This window comes from Petaurus breviceps, unplaced genomic scaffold (genome assembly GCF_028583685.1).
Source record: "Petaurus breviceps papuanus isolate PSGF00001 unplaced genomic scaffold, PetGlider_PUasm1.0 186, whole genome shotgun sequence".
Taxonomy (NCBI): domain Eukaryota; kingdom Metazoa; phylum Chordata; class Mammalia; order Diprotodontia; family Petauridae; genus Petaurus; species Petaurus breviceps.
The window spans coordinates 21329702-21336416 of NW_027185798.1; the positions used below are offsets into that span (position 1 = coordinate 21329702).

General features: G+C 43.6%; 1 protein-coding gene across 1 annotated transcript in view; it reads right to left on the reverse strand.

Moving 5' to 3' along the window:
* TAOK1 (TAO kinase 1) overlaps positions 1 to 352 on the reverse strand; it is a 152425-nt gene extending 152073 nt beyond the window's left edge. The window contains 1 exon segment of the mRNA XM_069089753.1: positions 264 to 352. The gene's annotated coding sequence lies outside the window, so the exon portion shown is untranslated.
* Between the last annotated feature and the right edge of the window lie 6363 nt (positions 353 to 6715).

A 6715-nucleotide genomic window follows, 5' to 3' on the forward strand; every position in this document is an offset into this window, starting at 1 on the left:
CCCCTCCTCCCTCCTCCTGCGCCTCCCCCTCCGCCCCCTCCCCGACAGTCACCCCAGAGGCCGCTCTCGCGAGATTTCTAGGCTGCCCGTCCGGGCCTGGCGCGACACACAACACGCCCTAGAGCTCTCGCTCCCTCTTTCCCACACACACGCGCGCACACACACACACGCGTGCACACTAGCCCTAACACACTCACGCGCGCCTGGAGGCCAGAATCTGTCTGGCTGTCGTCTTCCCCCCGCCCCACAGTCCCCAGTCCTACCTTGGGGAAGCGAGCAGGTGCTTGTAGCTCCCTCGCTCGCTGCAGAAACGTCCCGGGACGGGAGCCGGGCCCGAGGGGTCGCTGTCACACCTCTGCCCATCAGCCCGCACGCCCGCTATCCCGCGTGGGCACGCCAACCCTAAGGGCTCCAGACTCGGCGGGCTTGTATTCGCTTTGGAAAGTGCACCAGCCCCTCCGCCCCCATGCCCACCCCCACTCCCAGGCCAACTCTAGAGCTGGCCCCAATTCCGTGTCTCTGACCCTAACCGGCTTCGCACCGACTGGGCGCTTAATGACTGCTTACAGATTGACTGACTGATGCACGCCTGTTCACGCATCCACTCCCACAGACAGAAGGGGCCAAGTGGCTTTTAAACCGAGAGAAGGGGGGTCAAAAGCGCACTAACGATGGGTCTCCCCCGGCAACCTAGAGGTGTGGGGGAGGGGGGGAGGAGAAGGACTTGCTACCTTCTCCCTGGACAGGAAAGTGGCCCCTCCCCCACTTCCTTGTCTGGAGGGCAATGGACAGTCTCCGGAATACCTCCCAACCTCTCCCAACCTTTGGTATTTCTTGAGCAGGATTTTCGAGAGATGCTGCCCCCCAAAAGGATCGCAACTCGACGATCGCTCCACTCTGACAAGCCAGATACCCCCAGGCCTTAGAGGCGTTTGAAAACATCCTGTGTTAGAAATTAATATAGACGTCGTATCGAAAAGTGCAAAGGAAAAAATCGAGGACCTCAGAACAAAACACCTTAGATCAAGTGTACTACGTTTCTCCCAAGCCTTTAAGACGCAGCATGTTAGTCTGAGAAGAGCTCTGATCTTTGAGTCAGAGGCCCCGGATTCAAGTCCTGGTTCTGACATTTTCTTAAAAAGCTGGAATCTCAGGTAGTCACCTCAGCCTCAGTTTCCTGTTCTGTAAAATCGGAGGAGGGGTGGGGGTCGGAATAGTGCTCTCACTATCTACTTCACCAGGTAGGAAAATTGTACTTTTAGCAACACCGTTAGCGAAGTGATCTGTTTACTGCTTTGTGATAATATGTATCCTCACCGAAAAGACAGAAGTTAGGGAGGTAGGAATGATTGGCCCAATTTTATACATGAAGATACTGAGGGCTGGAGAGGTTTGATGGCTTAACTTTCCATAAACTAACCAGGGCTGCTTGTAAAATTCAGACACCATCATCCCCTTTGTGGAGAGAGAAAACTTAGGAGGTTAACTGATAAACCACCCATGGTTTAGTTTACTTAATAGTAACAAAGAATTACAATAATTTTATTTTTGTATATATACACACGTGTATATACGTACGTATGTGTATACACACATGTGTATATACACATGTGTATATATACATGTGTGTATATGCACACACATATGTATACATGTAAATTTAGATCTGGAAAGAACATTCTAGGTCACTTGTTTCAACCTCCTTGTTTTTTACTAAGGCCCAAAAGTCCAGGCAGCTAGGTGGCATGGGGGCAGTGGATAGAGTCCTGGGTCTTGAATCAGGAACACCTGAGTTTAAATCTAGCCTGGGACACCAACTAGCTATGGAATCCTGGACAAGTCAAGTCAACCTATTTGCCTCAGTTTCCTCATCTGTAATGTGAGCTGGAGAAGGAAATGGCAAGCCACTCCAGTATCTTTGCTAAGAAAACCACAAAGGGGGTCGCAAAGACCCCACAACAAAGACCCAGGAAAATGAGGCCTAAAGAGATAAAGGCACTATTTTGACTTGCCCAAGGTCACATTGAGGGTTATCAGAAGTGGAAGTTGAACATGGGTCCTCTGACCTCATTTAGCCCCCTCCCCACCCATTCTCAAGCCTCCTCTAAAGGGATGTCCTGAAGTTCTATGAAGAGCCCAGGCCTAAAAGTCAGGAGAACCCAAGTTCTCCACATGCGGCCCAGGACAAATGACCTAACTCTTCTGTATTCCAGTTTCCTCATCTAAAAAATGAGGATGTTCTGATTCATCTTCTAAAATTCAACCACTATGAGTAGCATTCCTAGATTTTGGTAGCTATAAATCACAGGCTTAAATGTATACAGTCTTTGGAATGGAAAGAAAGGCCTTTAAAAAAATCATCTAACCCAACACTCTCCCTAATCCATGAATCCTTTTTACACAAATATCCTCAACGAATGCAATTATAGGATTTTGAGCTAGAAGATCCAGCTTTTGCTCCATCACTTTTCACCCTCTCACTTCCCCCCCCCCCATCATTATTTCCCTCCCTCCTCCCCTGCACCACCCACCTGGCCATGTTTGTAGTATGTGTGACTAAAGAATAATGAGGCATTTCTGGTCTCATTACTTTATAATCACGGCTTATACTTCAGTAGAGACAGCTTGCTATGGAAAGGGCACTGGCTAACTAGGTGAAGGACCTAAGTTCAAATCCCACCCCTGATGTTTTCTACCTCTGTGAACTTGGGCAAGTAATGCCTCAGAAATAACTCCCAACTCTAGATCTGTGGACCATTGGCCCTTTGATTCCATTCCATTGGAATCCTCATGAGCACTATTATGAATAAATAAAATAGCATTTGTGAAATTATGTGCAAAAGAAGTATGCTAAATCCTAGGAATACAAATAGAAAAATAAGAAAATTCCAGCAGTTAAGGAACTCTCATTTCTAATGGAAGAGAACACAGATGAAAGATTTTAGCTGTGATCCAAATGGAAAAGTACCACGGTCCTTAGGATATAAAATGTCCTATAATTGGCAAAAAGATTTTTGACTGAGTGGACATTTAATCAATGCTTGCTGATTGATGGATTGACTGACATGACTGAAAAATCCATCACTCTGGTGCCAACCTAGTGACGAGCCTTTTCATACATAGCTGGGCAGATATTCCTAGGACAGATAGGTGTCATCTGCAAAAAGTTGCCTCATTCCAACCTGAGATAATCTGGACAGAGTTAGCTCTATAATTTGTGGGTAAATGTAAGTAATTGTGTGGGTAATCCTAAAATCACAGAACTAGGGTTGGAAGACCCCTTAGAGGTCATGAAGTCCAACTCCCTCATTTTGCAGATGAGGAAAGTGAGGTTGTAAAAAATTAAGTGACTTGCCCAAGATCATATAGGAAGTAAATAGCAGAGCGGGAATTTGAACCCAGATCCTCTCACTCCGCGTACAATGTTCTTTCCACTATATTATGTCCCACATTTATTTGACTCTGCAAACTTTCCTTCCAGTTTGTTTTGCTGAACTCTATGATATTGAAATAGGTTATCTTCCTAAATCCTAGGCACCAGTGACAATGCTGGTGGTAATGATTATGCTGGAAAGCGGGGAAATATTCCACTGAAAATATATTCACTACACAAAATTGAGAGCTAGTTGTCCTTGATTTAGACAATGATTCATTTCTTTGTTTAGTTAAATAGACTATAAAGTTCTCTCTTCCACTGCATTGTCCCATCTGGTTTAGAACACAAGCCTCTGTGACAAAATAACCTCTTGGTGAAAAGTAATTTCTAATGAAAAGGTCTAGCATTTCTATAGAGCTTTAAGGTTTGTAAATCACTTTATAAATATTCTAAATGCCTTGTGAGGTAGGCACTGTTGCTATCTCCCTTTTACACATGAGAAACTGAGACAGAGGTTAGATGACTTGCCAAGGGTCCCACATAGCTATTAAGTGTCTAAGGCAAGATTTGAACTCAGGTCTTCAGGATCCCAGGTCGAGCCACTCTATCTACTATACTACATAGCTTCCCTAACTCACTTAGGTAGGTCTCAGAGTAAAGGAAAAAACAGTTGGATTTTTTATTTGCTATGAATCCAAAAAGGCAAGATCGAGAAATGTACACCCAAGTCAGTCAATGGCCCTAGACTCTGGAGATGTGAGAGACTTGAGGGATTGTGTAATCCAACACTATCTGAATTCATTTTATAAATAAAGAAGAAACTGAGGCCCAGAGAGAGGAGAAGATGCCTGAAATCACATAAGTGACCTACAAAGACAGGATGTGACCCAGGTCCTCCAACTCCCACCTCTCCCCTGTACCATTCTCTAGTAGGTAGTGGGAGGATTGTAAAGAAATTCATTCAGTGCTTCTAGAGAAATGATGATTTTAATAAAGGACAGGAAGACTCTCACCACAAAAAAGGCACCTGGGCAGAGAAAAGAGCTGAATTTCAGGACATTTCTGGGGAATCCAGGAAAGTCAATAAACGAGAATTCAGGTGTGTGAGAGAGACAGAAACAGAGACACAGGGAGAAACTGAGATAGACAGGCAGAGATATTCAGAGAGATTGAGACAGAGAACTAGAGACAGACAGAGCCCATGAAAATGCCGTTGTATCCATATGTGTCTTTTTCTGTGGTTATAGGCCTTATGCTATAGAGGAGTAAGTGCTGATGGGCATGCATCACTCTGTGTGTATGTGGGTATTTGTGGGTAGGAACTTACTCTCATTTCTTCCTTATACCACCTAAGCCTTTGTCACCCATGCAAGACAGCTTTGTCAATTAGCCTCAATTATTCCTTACTGGGCACCTACTATATATTTCAAAGGCAACAGTAAAATGGAGCAAGGGACCCTAGGTTCAAACACCGCCCTATTAGATGTTACCTATGTCATCTTGGCCAAGTGACTTGATCTAAGTCATATGTACATTGGAGATCATAGTATTGACACTGGTGGGGGAAATTTCTAAAGTAAGACATCACAGGTGACGTGCTGTTGTGTTGATACAGCTCACAAAACAGCCTTTTTTACCCTTTGAGCCTCATTTTCCTTCCCTGTAAAATAGAGGATTGGCCTGAATGATCTCTGAAGTGTCTTTGAGGTCTAAAAGCCTAGGCATCATGAAATAATGGAGAATGTGTTGGACATGAAGTCAGGAAGACCTGAGTTTGAATGTGCCTCCAAGACATTACCTTCAAGATTCTGGCCAAGGCACTTCAGATTTCTCTTAGCCTGAGTTTCTTCATTTTTGATATAGTCAATTGGTCAGTCAACAAGAATTTATTAAACACCTACTATATACCTAGTACTGTGCTAAGTACTGGGGATACAAAAAAAGCAAAAACAGTCCTTTCTATCAAGCAGTTTACTGTCTAATAGGATGGCAACATTAAAAACTTATGTATAAACAAGTTATGCTGTTATTCACTCATTTCAGTCATGTCCTGCTCTTTACACCATTTGGAGTTTTCTTGGTAAAGATACTGGAGTTAGTTATTTGTTATTTCCTTCTCCAGCTTATTTTACAGATGAGGAAATTGAGGCACACAGTGTGGTGACTTGCCCAGGATCACACAGCTCCTAAGTGTCTGAGACCAGATTTCAACTCAGGAAGATGAATTTTCCTGATTTCTTCTGTGAAGTTTGAATTCAATCAAAGGACTTGAGGACCTAGAGGGTCACATATGGCCTCAAGGCTGCAGGTTCCCCACCACAGTATATACAGAGTATATATAGAGAGAAGAGGGCCTAGGACATAGCCCTTAGCCATGGCCAGGACAGCATTCTAGAAAAGGATGTGTGATAAAAGAACCAGGATAGACTAGTATAGGAAACCTTGAGAATAGAATACCTAGGAGATACTTGGTATTTATCCTAACTACCTCAAAGGACTGTCAGAAGGCTTGTTGAGTCGAGATAGTGTTTATGAGACTTCTTACAAACATTAAAGCTCTATTATTAGGTCTGATTTTGAGTATTAGAAATCACTAAAAGTTAACTGGTTAATATGCATTTAAGTACATATGTACACAAAGACAGTAGGTGAACCAAACTCAGTCGAAGAGTTCCCTAGAACTAATTACTAAATTGGAGAAAAAATTTGATAGTTCCTGTAAATACCTACATTTAGCTGGGAGCTGGACACATATTTTATGAAACCATGTTGAGAAAAGGCCATCCTGTCCACACAGAACTGAATGCCTAATAGAGTCAAATGTGTGGGAAGGGAGTTGGTGAGAAATGTGTGCCTTTGAATTCCCAGCTTAGAAACCAAGGGTGAGGCTCTCTGAGGGAATGATACCATCAGAAAAATTACTAGAAGCTCACCTAGCCATAAGCGTTTATCAGCCCATGCATCGTCTCCATCTGACTTTGTCTTTAGGGCTGGGACCAATCAGCTGAAGGTGAATTTCCCAACCTAGGCTTTAAGCTGGCAATCATTCTTCAGGGTTTGGCTGTCACACATCTCCCAGGCATGTTTGTAGTGGGCCACCTGACATTTTAATTGCTTTTAATAACACAAAAGTAAAGCCAGCCACATGTCAGTGAGGCCAATCAGCAGCAAAGCCTATTTTTTGGATCTCGATTTCCCTGCAGTACTGACTTGGGAACAGGTGATACAAAAACCTCTAAAACCACCCTGCATTTGGGAATGCATAAATTTTAAAACTTAATGAAGGGTGAGCTTTAGCCAGTGTGCCTTTAAAAGCAATAGACCTACAAGTGACTCCTT